This window comes from Delphinapterus leucas, unplaced genomic scaffold (assembly GCF_059928025.1).
Source record: "Delphinapterus leucas isolate spDelLeu-1000000601 "Yukka" unplaced genomic scaffold, BTC_Dleu_Yukka2 spDelLeu_asBTCV2_sq61, whole genome shotgun sequence".
In the NCBI taxonomy this organism is placed as follows: Eukaryota; Metazoa; Chordata; class Mammalia; order Artiodactyla; family Monodontidae; genus Delphinapterus; species Delphinapterus leucas.
This window is the reverse complement of record NW_028322270.1, coordinates 417,789-437,449: the sequence shown is the minus strand read 5'-3', so window position 1 is coordinate 437,449 and position 19,661 is coordinate 417,789. Positions and strand designations below refer to the sequence as shown.

Genomic DNA, 19,661 nt, shown 5'->3' with positions numbered 1-19,661 from the left:
TTTATATATTTCCAGGGGAATACTGAACATATTATTTAGTGCCATAGCAAAACATCAGAAAAAAGTGAGGAAATCATGATTTTTATTGTCTTCTGCCAAACTCTCATAGCAAGAATCTGAAAATTTTCTGGTGAAACACAACTGAAACTAGATTTGAGATTGAGCCATTAAATCCCAGTTATCACCAATCACTTCTGGCTGCTTCTGATTAAACACTTTCTTTGTGTTTACGATTGGGGAATCCACCTCATGAAAAGAATGGCAAATGGGAAAGAAGTAAATGATTCAGAATATCTTGGTCGTTCCTGGGAGAGAGTGCTCTGACAAAGCAAACGGTTTACCTGAATGTCTTAAGCAAACTGAGCTTGGCTGATTTCCTGTGCTTACAGAAAAGAACCGCCGTAGCTTCAGCTGGAAACCCTAAGCCAGTGGCTCAGTGGTTGTTGTTTTGACGTGCCTGCATCACAGGTATAAACAATCTGCGATGTGGAGCTAAACATACCTAAACTGCTGAGGATCTTTCAGGTTAATTTAAACCAACAGGGAATGATCCTGACTGGCGACAATAGAAGATTCTCTCCCAGCAGGAAGTGCATGGGGGCATCCCTTCTAGATCAGACATGCTTCAGAGACTGCTTCTGGAAGCGGTCGTCTTAATTGAATGTTTGTGTCTGAATGTTTGTTGCTCACAGATGTTTCTCACCAATACTGTTGAGCCTTTTGGTGGTTTCTAAAAGAGGCTGTGTTAATCTCAGAACAAGGAGATACAACATATATGACGTGTAATCACACTATAATGATAAAAATAGACACATGCCATCATTGTTGTCATGGGCATTATCAACAACAACACAATCACTGTAACTTATTGGGCACCTGTTATTTAGACAACATGTCTCTTGTCCATGGATTAGTGTAGTTAATCCTCACAAAGCTCTTAAGAAGTAAGTACCAATAATATCCCCATTTTACAGATGAAGACACTGAGGAAGAGAAAAGTTAAGAATTTGCCTATGATCAGTTATCCATCTGTTCAGCCAGTGCACAAATTACACTGCCCAACTCCAAGACCAGGTGAGTACCATGGCCTGAGCACCATGCTTTACTGCTTCCCACATATTTAGGAGCTAAAAGAAATCAAGTAGTGGACCTTAAAGAAAATCTTCCTCTACCTTCGTTCAACTCTTTTCGCTTTCATTGTGGTGGAGCCTGTGAGAGACTTAATGTATCATGTAGAATTATCAAGTTAAATGACTGCATTTTTCCCTTAATTGACCATTTTGAATTGAATTGCTTGGATTTATCAGATTTTTTGTAATGCAGTGTGGTCTGCAATAGCTATTACCAGCCTCTTTCCCACCATCACTACACCTGAAAAATAAAATTCAGACATATGACATGCTATCATGTGCTTATCCAGAATTAATGCACAAAGCTGCAAAAGTAAAAATCTGTGGTTTATGCACAGTTTCTTCCAGGCCAGCTGCTGTGTCTCCCAGTCACCCTAGGGTCTGCAGTTAAGGACCTGCAAGTCTAGAGAAACTGAGAGAGACGTGTTGGCTTGGCCAGTACATCTTGAGCACCTATAAAGTGCAAGGAGCTGGATCACTGTGGTGGACTTGTCGGGGATTTAAAAATAATAAGACAGCCTAGGAGACAGGCTTTGACACCACTGACAAAAATACACTTCAATTACCAGGCAGTGAGAAAAGGAGGGACGTGGGTAGAGGAACATGTCAGCAGGGTGTGTTGTGTGTGGCCCATCTTCAAGCCTCAGTTGAATCCCACTGTTCAAATGTGGGCCACTTGTGGGAAATTCTGTACCATGAGGGTTTTGCTTAATGTTTACAAAGTCTTACAAAAAGATGAATAGGAGACATAGCAGGTGGCAAATCAGAAAGTTGTGTCTTGTAAACAGGGGGAGGTCAATCCAACCTCCAAATCCCAAAATATATCAATATCCCATAATAGAGAATCACTATCAAGGAACTTGCTGTTGGTTTATTAGTGGCAGCATGGCATAAAATCAGGATAATTCAGCGTTTAAAATCCCTACTTTGTTTGAATTCATAACTAGTATAAATACTTCTAAGATTATATACATTTAAATTTTTTCTGCAACAAGTTAGACAGGATCACAAATTCACATGATGCTCAAAAGAACACTCAGAAATATTTAATGAAAACCTTCATTCTAGTGATGAGGAAACTCTAGCTCAAATAAGAAGCAAAAAAACATACTCAAGCAAACAAATCTGTAAAAGAGTTGTAATCAGAAATATCCAGTTGTCCCACCTCCTAATTTTGTGATCCATCTGCTTCACCATCAGTCAAAAAATCTGATTCTTCGAATAAAGAACTTTGGCTTGGCTTTATAGAGTAAGATTAAAAACAAAGAAAAAACCAAACACTTAGGCAAAGGAACAAACAGCCAAAATTAAGTAAATCTGGGATTTTTTTTAAACCAGCGTTGTCTGCATTGTTATTTTGGGCTCAGAGCGATAGCTTGATGCCAAATTTAAATGGAAAGCATTATCTACTCCATATTTATAAATCTTTAGATTCTGCATGTGTCATGAAAAATGTAAGTAAATTTTATAATAGTAAGGTGTGTGGGATTAATTTGTATTCTATGTTGAAAAGCTCCACGGTAGGCAATTAATTCATGAAACACCAGCGATTGCTGCCTTAAGGGCTACATTGCTAGATAAAATTACAGACCTCAAATCTTATTATTACACTGGTATCTATTTTTTGTGTGGTCTAGGGAATATATCATCTTAAATTGAATATTTACCTAATCAGTAGGCTAAGGGTATCTTCTGGGTTCTGCCCCCTTCGACTCTAGAACACATTGTCTAGTTGTGAATATTAATATGCTGCTTATATAGTTAGGTACTACTGCTTACTGTTTTCACTTCATGGCACACTTATTAAATGATACTTGTATGCTATACTAGAATAAACTAGAGGGGATCTAAATGGAGCTTGGTAAAAATTGTATAGCCTTTATATTAAACAATGATAAAGCAAAACAACTAATATAAATAATTTAAAATAACAAGCCATAATAAAGTATAAAGTATTGGGAAAGATCTCATCAGAACTGACTGAATTAAATTCTAAAGGGAGACCTGCAGGCAGAAGGAAGATTATCACAGATGAAAATAAGGACTTTATAAAGAATTATGTATAACAGAAAGGATAAATAAGTGGATAAACCTAAATAAAATCTAACAGCAAAAAAGAGTAATAATAAAATATATCAAAAATTAGAATGCATTAAAACAAAAGGAAGAGGAAAAAGTAGTAAAAGAAATTTAAGATCTCAGCATTGCTTGAGAAGCAGTAAAAGAGCTAATAAGTCATGGTACATGTGTAACTGCTACTTATGTAAAAATAAGAAGCTAATACAAGGGAAAATGGAATTTGAAGAAATCTCAGAGGAAGAAAGAAGAGCAAAAGGAACATAACAAGGTGGGACAAATAGTAAACAAGGAGTAAACGGTCTGTAAGAAAATACATTAACTGTAAATACTGAAATTAAAGGACAAGGATTATTGAAACAAACCAAAAACCTAATTCTATGCCACCTACAAGAGACAAGAGTCAGATTGAAAATGAAAGGATTCAAAAATTATGTCATAACAACAATAAGTAAAATTGAAGAAGATTTGTTAATGTTAACATAGATTTGAAAGCAAAAAGTATCACTGGCGATAAGGCAGGATAATAAAACCCACTGTTACTTTACAAGGAATATATTATAAGTCTAAACTTCAATGCAATATATGAAGGGAAATTCCAAAAATCTAAGTAGAAATAGAAAAATCTAAATTACCTAGATCAGTAACATAGAACCACAACAACAAATCAGCAGATTATAGAAGATCTGAATACCATCATTAAAAACTTTGGCCTAAATTTACATAAAACACTGCACCAACAATGATGGAATATATATATTATGCAGAAATTTTTAGGTGCACATGGCACATTTATAAAATTGACTGTATTCTGGTTATAAAACAAGGCTCTGAATAAGCAAGAAATTTAAACCTATATAACCAATATTTTACCAAATAGTTGGATATTAAAAACATACTTCTGATCATTATGTAGGTCAAAGATAAAGTCGCAATGGGAATTAGAATTTTATTAATTGAATGATAATGAAAATATGCCATAACAAAACCTGTGGGTTGCAAATAAGGCTGTGGTCACAGAGAAGTTTATGTATTCCAATTATACTCTCTAAATGTAAAACGGAAAGGAATAAAGCAACTAGAAGATAACCTATCACCCTGAGCTAGGCAGTTCCTGAACTGTACCTGGTGGGGAAGGCAGGGCAGAACTTCAGGAGTCCAGCTGAGAGCACGGTGAACACCATGTCAGGAGCAGTCTCCAAGAAAGAGAATTTAATGTACAAAGGGATGACTAAAATATATTTAAGAGCTAGCATCCTGACCCCTCTTAAGGATGACTTATGTTGCTGGGGAAAAAATAAGAAGTGCTCGATGTAGAAGGTGAATAGCGTTATAATTCCCAGGAGAATCTTGGTACCAGGACCACACAATGAAGAACTTGGAGTCCCCGTGGCTAATCCAGCAGAGAGAAAAGGAGAAACAGAGATGTGAGAGAAAATAAAGGGAACTCTGGGTGCAATTTGGTGCTGCTGCAGGTCCAAGTCCAGGTATGTGCTCTCTATCTCCATATCTTAAATAAAAGCCACCATGTTCCTCAGTCTTTCAGGTACTTAGAATTTCTCTTTAGAACCTGAAAATGGGGTCAGGTCTCCTGTCTGCATTGCTACAGTACAAAATAGAGGCAGGATGTTTGAAATGGTTCTCCATCTGGCAGAGGAGGCCTTGAAGCTGTGAGCCACTCGCTGCAAACCAGCAGGACGTGAAGGATTCTTGAGCAGATCTGAAGCTACTGGGAGGCCTTTGAGGAGTTAAATCCCATAGTAAATACTGTACCTTCAATGGCCCCTTCTCCCTCTCTGTCCAGCCTTCCTCCACTCCCGTGGGGGCCCAAAGGGGTTAAATGAGCACTCTGATGTAATCAATATAGCAAATTACTGGTATCTTCTATGGATTATTGAGATCATAAATGCCCTATATACAGTATTATGTAGAAAGCAAGAGAGTTGATATAATACTTATATAAAACCGTGAAGGTGGAACTATCGTCCTTGGTCCTTACCATATAAACACACACACATAGACACACACACACTTAATGGAGATTGAAAATTTATTATTTTCCAAACCAATAGATGCACACCTAAATCTCCAATGGTAATGTCTATGATAAGCTTTTTTAGTCAGGGTATCATATGTAGACATAGCAGTTTCAATTCAAAATCAGGCTATCACCTGTTAAATATACAGGAGTCCATGTTTATGTGCCATGATCCATCACTGTTGTGCTAAAGCCATGTAAGCAAATTAAATGGGGATATCTAGGAATCACAGCTACTACATTTTCCATATCTTTGACAGTAATATACATCTCTTCAATAATTCCAGAAATGCAGTATTGCTGTTGATTTCAAGCTTGTTGGAATGGGAGACAAGTTCAGTTCAGTTTCATTTGGCTTTCCTACACAAATTTGAAAAGCAAGACAAGGGGTGTTCTATCACTAACTGTGTTTTTTCCACTTATATATCAGGAACGGGATAAATATCCACAAATTTCATTATGAACCAGTGAGCGCCCTGTGAGTTGGGCTTGGGTCAGAACTCAGTTTATCACCTGACCTCCATATCTCTCATGCTAACAACTTGAGAGGGTATCATTTCTGTTTAATAGATGTTATTGATACCTCAGACCACTTATCTAGATGTTTTTGAAGTGTCTGAATGTTACCCCAGGTCAGTGTCAGATTCAATAATTCAGTTGCTGATTCAAGACTCTTATAAGATACACATATGCATGTGCACGTGCACACACACACACACACACATCCATTCATTCATCTATCTGTCATCTACCTATCTATATCTATAAATATTTTTTGACATAGCATTAAGTGAAAGAAGTGTGAGAACATTTCCCAGTTTGTGGATTTTCAATTTTCCCTTGTGAAGACTGAGTTGCTATATTTATAGAAGCTTGAGAAGCTGGAGTTACTAGGTCTTAATGATTCATACATTTTATCATAGTAAATATCTTTTAATCCCTGATAGTATTTTTGACTTTTTTCTGATATTATTATAACTAAATCCATTTCTTTTTGATCAGTATTCTCCCCTTAGATTCTTTCTGTCACTTATACTGCAGACTTCCTATGTCCTGTTAAATTGGGTATGTGATAAATAAATAATAATAATTGTCTATTTAGCGAAATTAAATCTTACGTTTAATGTATTTATTGTGATTTTAATTAGCCCTTCAAATTCTTGGGTTTCGCATCTGTGGATTCAATCAACTTGGATTGAAATTTCCATTCATTTTACTACTACATTTTATATGAGGGACTTGAGCATCAGCAGATTTTGGTATATGCAGGGGCTCCTGGGACCAGTCCCCCTCAGATACCAAGGGATGACTGTAATCTTCTGCTGTTGGATAAGTATTTTATAAATGTCAATTAGATACAGTTGATAATGGTGGTGGTTCAGTTCAACTGTATGCTCACTGATTTTCTGTAAGCAGAATCTGTCAATTAGTGATAGAGGTCTGTTGAGGTCTCCAACTATAATAATAGAGCTGTTTATTGCATCTTGCCATTCTGTCTGTTTTTGCCTCACTTATTTTGGTACTTTGCTGTTATGCACGTACACATTAAGGATTAAGTCTTCTTAGAAAATTGACCCCCTTATCGTTATGTAATGCCTCTCTCTATCCCTGATAATTTTCCTTGTTTGAAGTCTGCTTTGCCTGACATTAATATAGCTACTTCAGCTTTCCCTTCATTAGTGTTAGTGTGGTATAGTTTTCTTCATCACTTTACTTATAATCTATGTCTTTCTTTTTAAAGTGGGTTTCTTGCAGACAACATATAGTCAGTTGTTTTTTTAATCCCCTCTGTCATTTTCTGTTTTTAATTTTTATAGTTGCATTTAATCCATTCACATTTAAAGTGATTATGTGTATAGTTGGATTAATCTCTCCCCTTTCTGTACTGTTCTCTATTCATTGCACTTCTTATTTTTTATTATTCTACCCCTTTTCTGCCTTATCTGGTTTAATTAGGCATTTTATATGATTCTGTTTTCTCTCATTTCTTAACAAATCAGTTATACTTCTTTTTAAAAAATGATTTTAGTGGTTGCCCTCAGGATGGCAACATGTATTTACAACGTGTATTTACAAGTCCACTTCTAAATAGGTCTATATTATTTTATGAGTGTGTAGGTACCTTAAAATATTTCATATTCATCCCTTCTAACATTGATGTCACTCATTTCACTTATCAATAAGCTATACTCATCCAATATATTGTTGCTGTTGTTAGTTTGAACACTTATATATTAAATCAAGTAAGAAAAAGAAAAATAAAAGGGTTTATTTTACCTTTATGTGTTCCCTCTCTAATGCCCTTCATTCCTTTATGTAGATCTCAGTTTCTAACCTGCATCATTTTCTTTCTCTAAAGTTTAAAAAAATTAAACCTCTTTAAACATTTTTTGAAAGGCAGATCTACTGGTGAAAAATTCCTCATTTTTGTTCATTTGAGAAAGTCTTTAATTTCTCCTTCCTTTTTGAGGAACAATTTTCCTTAATACAGAATTCTAGCTTGGTGATTCCTTTATTTCAACATTTTAAATATTTCTCTCCACTCTCTTTTTGCTTGCATTGTTGATGACAAGAAGTCTGCTATAAATCTTATACTTCTTTCTTCATAGGTAAGGTGGTGTTTTTCTGTGTGTGTGTTTCAAGATTTTTTCTTTGATTTTCTGTAGTTTGAACACAACATGCCAGGTGAAAGTTTTTTTTATTATTTATCCCACTTGGACTCCTCTGAGTCCTTGATCTATGGTTTGGTGTCTGTCATTATTTTTGAAAAATTCTTAGCTATTTTCACCTCACAAATTATATCAGTATTGTGAACTGAAATCCCATGTTTTTTATTACCAATTCATACTCTCCTCTAATAAGCCATTCATCATAGAAGACCTGCCACCTTATACTTCCTCTAGATCCACCTCTGCTGAGACCATTGCATCAAAGTGAGAACTAATCTCGAACTGATTTTTCCAATTTTCTCTTTGCACAGTGCTGAGTAGTGGGAACTTTAATTGTAACTGATCAGTTTTTGTCTTTTATATAGTGTGCAGAATGTTTATTTGCACAAAACATAAATAACGTGTATATGTATGTGCCTGTGTATGTTATATATATGTGTGTGTGTGTGTGTGTATATAAATGTTATGATTCCTTGCTCGGAAGGATGGAATCTAGGGCAACAAGAAAAGGGGGAGTGATACATGGTCTTCCTCTTAACTTTACCTTTTTTTCTCTCCTTTTCTTTTTTTACCTAAGTTATTTATTTAATTCATCTCCTGCTACAAGAAAAGTGATGGAAAATCAGTCTACTGGTCATCATTTGATGCAAATAAAGAACATGGGCTTAAGGTCCTATACATTTTACTGGTCCATGTGCAAGAATAGTCCAAATCTGAGCTGTGGTCCATGATGTAGAACAATGGTCCAGGTTTTCTTTATTCATCTTCATTGCAGGTCAGAAGTGGCTTCAAATGAGGGTTATGGAATAAAGAATGGTTACCGTATCTCTAGGAAAAGGGCTTGAACCTGATGCAGAGATGGGGATAGACAAAAACTTGGGTTCTTATGTTTTCTCTGGTGCAAACAGGAAGGCGTTCAGCAAGCTGACTCCCACCCTGGGGAACATGACAAAGTAAATAGGGGCCTTCCAAGTGTGAGCTAAGCCCTCCTTGCTTGAGGCACCTCTAGACATGGGAAGCCCCAGATGTGGTTGGGACATACCTAGAACCCCAGAAGCCCAGAGTCTAGCCACCACTCCATTTTCGACCTGATTCAAAGCTATCATTGCCTCTTTATTATTCTAGAGATTATAAAGAAATTATTATTCCTGATTAAAAACAGAATTATCAAATTTAAAATCATTGTGATAGCAGTAAGCAGCAAGTTATATTCCTTAGAAAATCAATGCAATGAAATACATACTCGGCATACATACATACTCAATTTTTCTCAGAATTCAGAAGAAAATAATAGAAACTAGGTGTGATGAGAAAAGAGTTAAGTGAAAGAAGGTGGAAAATAAAATCCAATCTACAGAAAATTGTAACTTCATGAAACAGTCACTTTTACAAATTACAAGATTTTTTTTAATCCAGAAAGTGACATAGTTATTTATCAGTTACTAGTTTCAGAGTCCTTTCAACATTTCTGAAGACACAAGTCAAGATGAAGCTGATAATTGCCCAATATTTGATCTGATAAAAACATAATGCTGCAAACGAAGGAGAACTTTCCTCTGGTGAATGGTGGACTGAGGGGGGAAAAATGAAGCACGTTTTCACCTCATGGAACTGAGAATGCATGAAGAAACGTTGATAAAATATTTGATTAACATAACCGCAGATGTTCACAAACTGAGTTTTAAATAGATATTTATGGTTTTCCAAAGCAACCGAAGCAGCAGCCCATCTTCATGGGATCAGCTAGTGAGTATCAAAATTATTTAATACACTCTATCCCCTACTGTCAAAAGTGAATACTCTCAAGTGCTTGGCATTCTGTAGAATAGTGGTTAAGGAGAAACTTGAAATGTGTTTTCTCTTGTCCAGCAAGTTAACATTTTCTGTTAGGTTTCTGTTTTCTCTCGAAGGACCTACTCTTCTCTTGATGGTAAGTTATTCTCTTTAAGGACACGCTGTCCCCCCGCCCATCCCCTCAACTACAGTAGTATGCTTTATTCAGAGATTTCTATAGGGCACAGATATCATGATATGATAATGCAAAATACATACGTACATTTTAGTTAGCAGATGGTTGGTCTCCTTATATAGATTTTAAAATACAAATCAAAATAAAATTCAGATGGAATAAGGACTTAAATATGTAGAGCATAAAATTACTGGAATAATACAGGAGATAACAAACTCTGAGCTACACAATAAAAGCAGACATATAATGATTTGGTTAAACACCAAAAGCTTCAAAAAGTTTAAACAAATCTCAAAATAGAGAAATAACTTCTGCAATGCAAAATAATCAATATAGGGGGAAGAGATTTCATTAAAAAATAAAGGTAAATATTATATTGAATAAATGCCAGGAAGAAGAAATTCAGGAAAGCAAATGTAAAAAATGTGATAAATACAATGAAATGCTCAAACTAACCAGTGTTCAACAAAACAAAATTTTAAATAAAAATAATATGAATGTTTTGTCTATGTTTAATTCATGAAATTTGTTAAATGTAAACTATTCAAATTGATGGAAATATAAACGTTGGACTAATATTCTGTATTGTTTTGGATTTTGCTTTCTATTTGATGGTAAGATTTAGAGACTATTTCATGTCTGTTTATAGATTTATAACTTTTTCAAATACCTTCATAGCACATATTCTGGATTCTTCATAATTTATTTGTCATTCTTATGGGGATTTCAAGTTGTCCTCACTTGGTTGCTATGCCAGCAATTCTATACGAGAAAACCTTATCCATACAATTTGGTTTCGATGTGTTTTCTTAGCACTCATTAATTCTCCTGAAGAAACCTGCTCCTTTTCCCAAACTTTAATTCAGGAAACACAAGGATAGTCACCTAATTTTAGAACTTTGTTTTGTGTTATTGAGGTCTGTATTGTTAATCTTAGGATCTCACAGTTCTTCCTCAGTTTGGTCATGTTTCCTTATGCTAACAAAATCTTCTTTTGAGAGGTAAAAAAATATTTTTTATTCTTACTGAAGATGCACTTAAAATATTTTTCATTAATTTTTACTTTTGTTGTTGGCACCAAATTACTGAGAAAAGGGCAAAAGAAACAACTTTATTCAGCCATATATAATTACAAATCAGTTTGTTGATATTTAGTAATATTGGTTCTTATTATCCATTATCCTAAATTAAAATTTAGTATATTTACAGACGCTCAGAAACACTAGGAAGTTAAAATTACATATTATTTCTTTGCTCTTGAAATTACATTTGATAAGCTTTTGTATTTTTTTAAGGAACAATCTGTGTCTTCAGCACTTTTTGATGTAGCATTACATTAAGAACATTTTCCATGTTATTAAATATTTTTTGAAAGCATGTTAATACCTACAAAACATTCCATCTTATGCAAGTACCACATAATTTATCTGTGTCTTTATTACTTGATATTAAATGTGTTTCTAATTTCTTCTATCCCCAAACATTCTATAATAAGCATTCTTGCACATTAATCCTTGTTAATTGCTTTATTTCTTTAAAATAATTATTATAATGCTATATAAGTAAAGTATGCTGTGGGCACTCAAAACCATAGAGAAAACAGTACATCTAAATGTATTAGTGTTTAAGAATCATAACATATCGAGGGGGATTTTAAGTGAATGAACCTAGTGATTAATTTTAAGAACATAAAACTTGAGACAACCAGATATTATGTGCTCCCTAATGTGAAGAAATAAGTGTAGCACATCAACTATGAAGAGCTCTTACCAATCAAATCTGAATCAAAACTGTAGTTCCCAATCACTAATTTGTTAAAAAAGAAAAACATGAAAATCGGAGAAGTATGTTAAAAATAAAACAGGAATACACACAGAAAAATGCAAAATTTTGTTAACTCTACAAGGCAAATGACCACCCACAAGGAAGAATAAACTTCATGGAAAAAAGAGAGAGGGACAACGTATAGATTTAAAGACAAGAGAATAATCAACCAAGCTATCAATATTCTGAGCCCTGTTGGGATTCTGATTTCAATAAAACAACTTTGGAAATAAATTATGATACATCATGCAGATATATACACTGACTAGATATTTTAATATAAAGGGTTTATTGTTAAATTTGTGGGTGGATAGCTGGAAAAGCTTTTGTCTTATTTTGTATTTTTTTAGTCCTTATGCTGTTTTTTCCCCGATGAAAAATCCTATGTTTAGGATTTTCATCTATACTATTCAGGGGTTAAAGTAACTCTGAAGTAATCCTAAAGTAACCTTAAAGTAATCGTGTTTTGGGCAGAGCCAAAACACGATTGGACGTATGTTGATAATTATTGATCTTCTCTATATTTCCATATTTTTTGAGAATTTAAAATGCCACAAAAGGGAGCAACAGGAAATGAGTTTACTATTTTGGTGGGGAATAGATAATACAGTCTTGTTATATATATATATGGTTTATCCTGAAGAGCTTTGGGAAAGGAAGTGATATGATGGGATTCACAAGTGAGAGTGCACTCTTATGAACATGGACATGAATTCATCCAGGAGCAAGGAGACCATTAATACCTTCCTCAATTTCTATAATTCCAGTGCCCTCTCTGTCACACTCTTATGGGCTATAATTTCTCTACAGAATGATAATAGAATGATAAAGAAAATAAGAATGAATTAAAAATGAGATGTGAAAGCCAAAGGGACTCCTTGGTAGAGGCCAAGAAGCCCTCGTTTTGCAACAGGAGTGCAGAGAAAGCCAAACATGAGGCCTGAGATTTATTAGTCTGTGCGACTAACTTCAAAGGAGGTTAAACTTGGCAGATTTGTTATATACCAAGGGCATTGCCCCCATTGGGAAAATCTGAAGCTTTAACACACAGAATCTAGACATGCGGATGATTGCTCCTGAAGATTTTGATTCCTCTGACACTTCTGAACCTTCTAAGCCTGCAGAAGTGATCCATTCCTTTTTGCTAAGAGCAGTCATCTCAATAATCCTGAAAGGCAGCAGATATACCACTCAAGATCTGCCCTCACTTTCCCTCCTGGCCACTTGGCTTATACCTAGGTTTTAAGTCACAATATCAAGCAACTGAGGATGCACTTGGCTTCATAAACAAAGTAGTGTAATTTAAAGATGCTGTAAATCTATCTGACATGTATCAGTAGCCATCTGGGATGGATGAGTGGCACTGTGTTAGAAGATTCTTTATCAGAGGGACTGGAACATAGAATTGGAAAGGGAAGAATTTATTTACCTGAGAATATTCTTTGGAGATAAAGGATTTAGTGTCCGGGAAAGAACCTCAGGAGATTGTACAAACTAATAAGGTGGCTCCCAGTACATGGCATGGTACACACAGTGGCCAAGCTGAGCAAAATTGAAATGCATGAACTGCAATGTCAGATGATGGATAAAGAAATTAAAAAGTTCAGAGAAGTAGACATGCTAGAATGGATGTAATATGTACAGTCAGAAGATAAGCATGATGGTTATGTTCCTTGGGAAGGCCCAAGGACACAAAATTTATCAAGACCATATGAATGGCCTGGTGAGACAGGAAGCAGCATCATTAAAAAGTTCAGGGGCTTCCCTGGTGGCGCGGTAGTTGAGAGTCCGCCTGCCGATGCAAGGGACGCGGGTTCGTGCCCCGGTCTGGGAGGATCCCACATGCCGCGGAGCAGCTGGGCCCGTGAGCCATGGCCGCTGGGCCTGTGTCCGGAGCCTGTGCTCCACAACAGGAGAGGCCACAACAGTGAGAGGCCCGTGTACAGGAAAAAAAAAAAAAAAAAATTCAGTAATGTCTCTACTCTTCATTTTAGGGCTGGAGATAGAAAATACTGTTACAGAATTTATCTAGCTGAAAACAATGTCCATGAATGGACTTTAAAATAGTAGAGTCTAGGTGGCAGCAGTTAACTGTCAGTAACCAGGTGGTACTTAACCACATATGTTGTGATCACTAGCAAAGTTGGAGTAATAGCCCTGGGAACCAGATACACAGGGACTTACAAGGATGGTTAATAGAATATGACCTCCCTAGGGGCAAAATAGATTGGTGGCTGACAAAGTCACTACTCAGCTTGAACCAGCAGAAGAAATCAAGGTTTGGTGATTGGGCGTCTGAGGATAGCCACCCTAATAAATATGTCATGATTCCTTGCATAGGTTTCAGACTGGGGACCATTGTTCAGAATCAGAGCCCACTAAACAGTGGTTCCAAGTGGAACAATTGCAATACCATAGCATGTATACAAAGCAATGATTTGCTGCATTTTTCCTCAAGAAAATTATGGCCATTTACTCATTTGACTATAAATTGGGAGATGGGGATTACTCATTTTTAGCACTGTTGGTATAGGTTATAGGGTTTCTGTGATATTGAAGTACGAATACTTTGAAACATTATTGTGGCCTTCCTATATGTATGGGGGCATATGGGAGACAGGTAGTAAATCACTTACATAGACCACCTGATGGTCATTTCCCTGGGCCCTGAATGTTTAATTGGTATTAACATACTTGGAAGTTAGTACAACTTCCAGATTGGGTCCTTGGTTGTAGATAACTACCAAAATAGGGAAAGCCACATGGAAGCCTCTGAAACTGTTCCTGTCATGAGAAAGTAAGTAAAAATATATAAATAAAAATTGTATCATATATGTATTATATAGAGTTTAGGAGATTTATATCAGCTTTGAGTTTCTAAGAGATGCCAAGGATGGTGGTCCTTATCACATCCCCAGTTAAGTTACCTAGCAATGATCTTGCAAAAACCAGATGGATCCTGGAAGGTGACTGTAGACCGCTGCAAGCTCAACCCAGTAGTTGCCCTGATTGAAGTTGCCACGATGGATGTGGTAACTTTGTTAGAACAGATAGAGCCTCAGGTTCTGGTATATGGACATTGTTTTGGCATATGCATTCTTTTCTATTTCAGTAAGAAAAGAGGATCAGGGAGAGTTTTTGCTCACTTCACATGTGTAATAAACACTTGCAAATTTTGCTGTTGAGCTGTAATTCCTTTTCCTCTGCTATAATGTAGTCCAAAGGGATCTCGGACTATCTAAACATTGCAGAGCGCAGCACATGAATCCATTGCTTTCAGGATAGCATGTTAATCTCTTCAAATAGTTAGTACTATGAAGGCCTTCATGAGACACTGTTTAGAGGATGGAGTGGTCATGATGGCAGAGAGAGGGGCCAACAGCGTGGATTCTCACTAACTAACTAAGGCTAATCTAGCTACTGCTACTGCCAAATGTCCAACCTGTAAGAAAAAGAGACCAAAACCAAGCTCCAAAATTACATAATTTCTTGAGACTTACTATCTACCTGGTAACAAGTTAACTATTTTGAATAGCTTCCATCCTGAGAATATCACTGGTCTTGTCACTAGAATAAATTATTATTATATATTTCTGCCAGTGTATATGGGTTTCAAAAACATTCCTGTTCTGCTAATTGTTTTTCAAAGAAATGAGTTTTACGGAAGGTGTGATGGTTTATTTTATGCCTCAACTTGACTGGGCCACAGGGTGGCCAGATATTTGGTCAAACATTACTCTGGGTGTATCTGTGAGGATGTTTCTTTTTTTGTTTGTTTTTTTCTTTTTAACATCTTTATTGGAGTATAATTGCTTACAAAGGTGTGTTAGTTTCTCCTTTATAACAAAGTGAATCAGCTATACATATACATTTATCCCCATATCTCCTCCTCCTTGAGTCTCCTTCCCACCCTCCCTATCCCAGCCCTCTAGGTGGACACAAAGCACCGAGCTGATGTCCCTGTGCTATGCAGCTGCTTTCCCCACTAGCTATCTATTTTATATTTGGTGGTGTATATATGTCCATGCCACTCTCACTTCGTCCCAGCTTACCCTTTCCCCCTCCCCATGTCCTCAAGTCCATTATCTACGTTTGTGTCTTTATTCCTGTCCTGCCCCTGAGTTCTTCAGAACCATATATTTTTTTAGATTCCATCTAAATGCGTTAGCATATGGTATTTGTTTTTCTCCTTCTGACTTACTTTACTCTGTATGACAGTCTCTAGGTCCATCCACCTCACTACAAACAACTCAATTTTGTTTCTTTTTATGGCTGAATAATATTCCATTGTATATATGTGCCACATCTTTATCCATTCATCTGTCGATGGACACTTAGGTTGCTTCCATGTCCTGGCTATTGTAAATAGAGATGCAATGAACATTGTGGTACATGACTCTTTCTGAATTATGGTTTTCTCAGGGTATATGCCCAGTAGTGGGATTGCTGGGTCGTATGGTAGTTCCATTTTTACTTTTTTAAGGAAGCTCCATATTGTTCCCCATAGTGGCTGTATCAATGTACATTCCCACCAACAGTGCAAGAGGGTTCCCTTTTCTCCACACCCTCTCCAGCATTTATTGTTTGTAGATTTTTTGATGATGGCCATTCTGACCAGTGTGAAGTGATACCTCATTGTAGTTTTGATTTGCATTTCTCTAATGATTAGTGATGTTGAGCATCCTTTCATATGTTTATTGGAAATCTGTATATTTTCTTTGGAGAAATGTCTCTTTAGGTCTTCTTCCCATTTTGGGGTTGGGTTGTTTGTTTAATTGGTATTGAGCTGCATGAGCTGCTTGTAAATTTTGGAGATTACTCCTTTGTCAGTTGCTTCAATTGCACATATTTTCTCCCATTCTCAGGGTTGTCTTTTCATCTTCTTTATGGTTTCTTTTGCTGTGCAAAATATTTTAAGTTTCATTAGGTCCCATTTGTTTATTTTTCTTTTTATTTCCATTACTCTAGGAGGTGGGTCTAAAAGGATCTTGCTGTGATTTATGTCATAGACTGTTCTCCCTATGTTTACCTCTAAGGGTTTTATAGTGTCTGGCCTTACATTTAGGTCTTTAATCCATTTTGAGTTTATTTTTGTGTATGGTTTAAGGTAGTTTTCTAATTTCATTCTTTTACATGTAGCTGTCCAGTTTTCCCAGCACTACTTATTGAAGAGGCTGTCTTTTCTCCGTTGTATATCCTTGCCTCCTTTATCAGAAATAAGGTGACCATATGTGCGTGGGTCACCTCTGGGCTTTCTATCCTGTTCCATTGATCTTGATTTCTGTTTTTGTGCCAGTACCATACTGTCTTGACTACTGTAACTTTGAGTGCAGTCTGAAGAAGGGAGCCTGATTCCTCCAGCTCCATTTTTCTTTCTCAAGGTTGTTTTGGCTCTTTGGGGTCTTTTGTGTTTCCATATAAATTGTGAAATTTTTTGTTCTAGTTCTGTGAAAAACACCATTGGTAGTTTGATAGGGATTGCATTGAATCTGTAGATTGCTTTGGGTAGTAGAGTCATTTTCGCAATGTTGATTCTTCCAATCTAAGAACATGGTTTATCTCTCCAACAGTTTGTATCATCTTTAATTTCTTTCATCAGTGTCTTATAGTTTTCTGCATACAGCTCTTTTGTTTCCTTAGGTAGGTTTTTTCCTAGGTATTTTATTCTTTTTGTTGCAATGGTAAATGGGAGTGTTTCCTTCATTTCACTTTCAGATTTTATATCATTAGTGTATAGGAATGCAAGAGATTTCTGAGCACTAATTTTGTATCCTGCTACTTTACCAAATTCATTGATTAGCTCTAGTAGTTTTCTGGTAGCATCTTTAGGATTCTCTGTGTATAGCATAATGTCATCTGCAAACAGTGACAGTTTTACTGCTTCTTTTCCAATTTGGATTCCTTTTATTTCTTTTTCTTCTTACATTGCTCTGGTGAAAACTTCCAAAACTATGTTGAATAATAGTGGTGAGAGTGGGCAACCTTGTCTTGTTCCTGATCTTAGTGGAAATGATTTCAGTTTTTCACCATTGAGAACGATGTTGGCTGTGGGTTTTTCATATATGGCCTTTATTATGTTGAGGTAGGTTCCCTCTATGCCTACTTTCTGCAGGGTTTTTATCATAAATGGGTGTTGAATTTTGTCAAAGGCTTTTCTGCATCTATTGAGATGATCCTACGGTTTTTCTCCTTCATTTTGTTAATATGATTTATCACATTGATTGATTTGCGTATATTGCAGAATCCTTGCACCCCACTCGATCATGCTTTATGATCCTTTTAATATGCTGTTGGATTCTGATTGCTAGTATTTTGTTGAGGATTTTTGCATCTAAATTTCTTAGTGGTATTGGCCTGTAGTTTTCTTTTTTTGTGAAATCTTTGGTTTTGGTATCAGGGTGATGGTGGCCTCATAGAATGAGTTTAGGAGTGTTCCTCCTTCTGCTATATTTTGGAAGAGTTTGAGAAAGACAGGTGTTAATTCTTCTCTAAATGTTTGATAGAATTCGCCTCTGAAGCCATCTGGTCTTGGGCTTTTGTTTGTTGGAAGATTTTTAATCACAGTTTCAATTTCAGTATTTGTGATTGGTCTATTTATATTTTCTATTTCTTCCTGGTTCAGTCTCGGAAGGTTGTGCTTTTCTAAGAATTTGTCCATTTCTTCCAGGTTGTCCATTTTATTGGCATAGAGTAGCTTCTAGTGATCTCTCATGATCCTTTATATTTCTGCAGTGTCAGTTGTTACTTCTCCTTTTTCATTTCTAATTCTATATTTTGAATCTTTTCCCTTTTTTTCTTCATGAGTCTGGCTATTGTTTATCAATTTTGTTTATCTTCACAAAGAACAAGGTTTTCATTTTATTGATCTTTGCTATTGTTTCCTTCATTTTTTTTTCATTTATTTCTGATTTGATCTTTATGATTTCTTTCCTTCTGCTAACTTTGGGGGTTTTTTTGTTCTTTCTCTAATTTCTTTAGTTGTAAGGTTAGGTTTCTTATTTGAGATGTTTCTTCTTTCTTGTGGTGGGATTGTATCGCTATATACTTCCCTCTTAGAGCTGCTTTTGCTACATCCCATAGGTTTTGGGTCATCGTGTTTTCATTGTCATTTGTTTCTAGGTATTTTTTGATTTCCTTTTTGATTTCTTCAGTGATCTCTTGGTTATTTAGTTGTGTATTGTTTAGCCTCCATGTGTTTGTATTTTTTATAGATTTTTTTCCTGTGATTGATATCTAGTCTCACAGCATTGTGGTTAGAAAAGATACTTGATATGATTTCAATTTTCTTAAATTTACAAATGCTTGATTTGTGACCCAAGATATCTATCCTGGAGAATGTTCCATGAGCATTTGAGAAGAAAGTGTATTCTGTGGTTTCTGGATGGAATGTCCTATAAATATGAATTAAGTCCATCTTGTTTACTGTATCATTTAAGGCTTGTGTTTCCTTCATTATTTATTTTCATTTTGGATCATCTGTGGGGTGTTAAAGTGCCCTACTATTATTGTGTTACTGTCGATTTTCCCTTTTATGGCTGTTTGCATTTGCCTTATGTATTGAGGTGCTCCTATGTTGGGTGCATAAATATTTACAATTTTTATATCTTCCTGTTAGATTCATCCCTTGCTCATTTGTAGTGTCCTTCGTTCTCTCTTGTAATAGTCTTTATTTTAAAGTCTATTTTGTCTGATATGAGAATTGCTACTCCAGCTTTCTTTTGATTTCCATTTGCATGGAATATCTTTTTCCATCCCCTCACTTTCAGTCTGTATGTGTCCCTCAGTCTGAAGTGGGTCTCTTGTAGACAGCGTATATATGGGTCCTGTTTTTGTATACATTCAGCCAGTCTAAGTCTTTTGGTTGGAGCATCTAAACCATTTACATTTAAGGTAGTTATCGATATGTATGTTCCTATTACCAGTTTCTTAATTGTTTTGGGTTTGTTATTGTAGGT

The 19,661-nt window shown here is 35.9% G+C and overlaps 1 protein-coding gene across 1 annotated transcript in view; it reads left to right on the top strand.

Annotated features, from left to right (window-relative positions):
* Window positions 1-19,661, top strand: part of LOC149743879 (uncharacterized) — a 102,082-nt gene that overhangs the window by 75,889 nt on the left and 6,532 nt on the right. The window contains exons 6-8 of the mRNA XM_089906087.1: window positions 975-1,074; window positions 4,550-4,693; window positions 8,491-9,659. The gene's annotated coding sequence lies outside the window, so the exon portion shown is untranslated. The remainder of the gene's footprint in view (window positions 1-974; window positions 1,075-4,549; window positions 4,694-8,490; window positions 9,660-19,661) is intronic.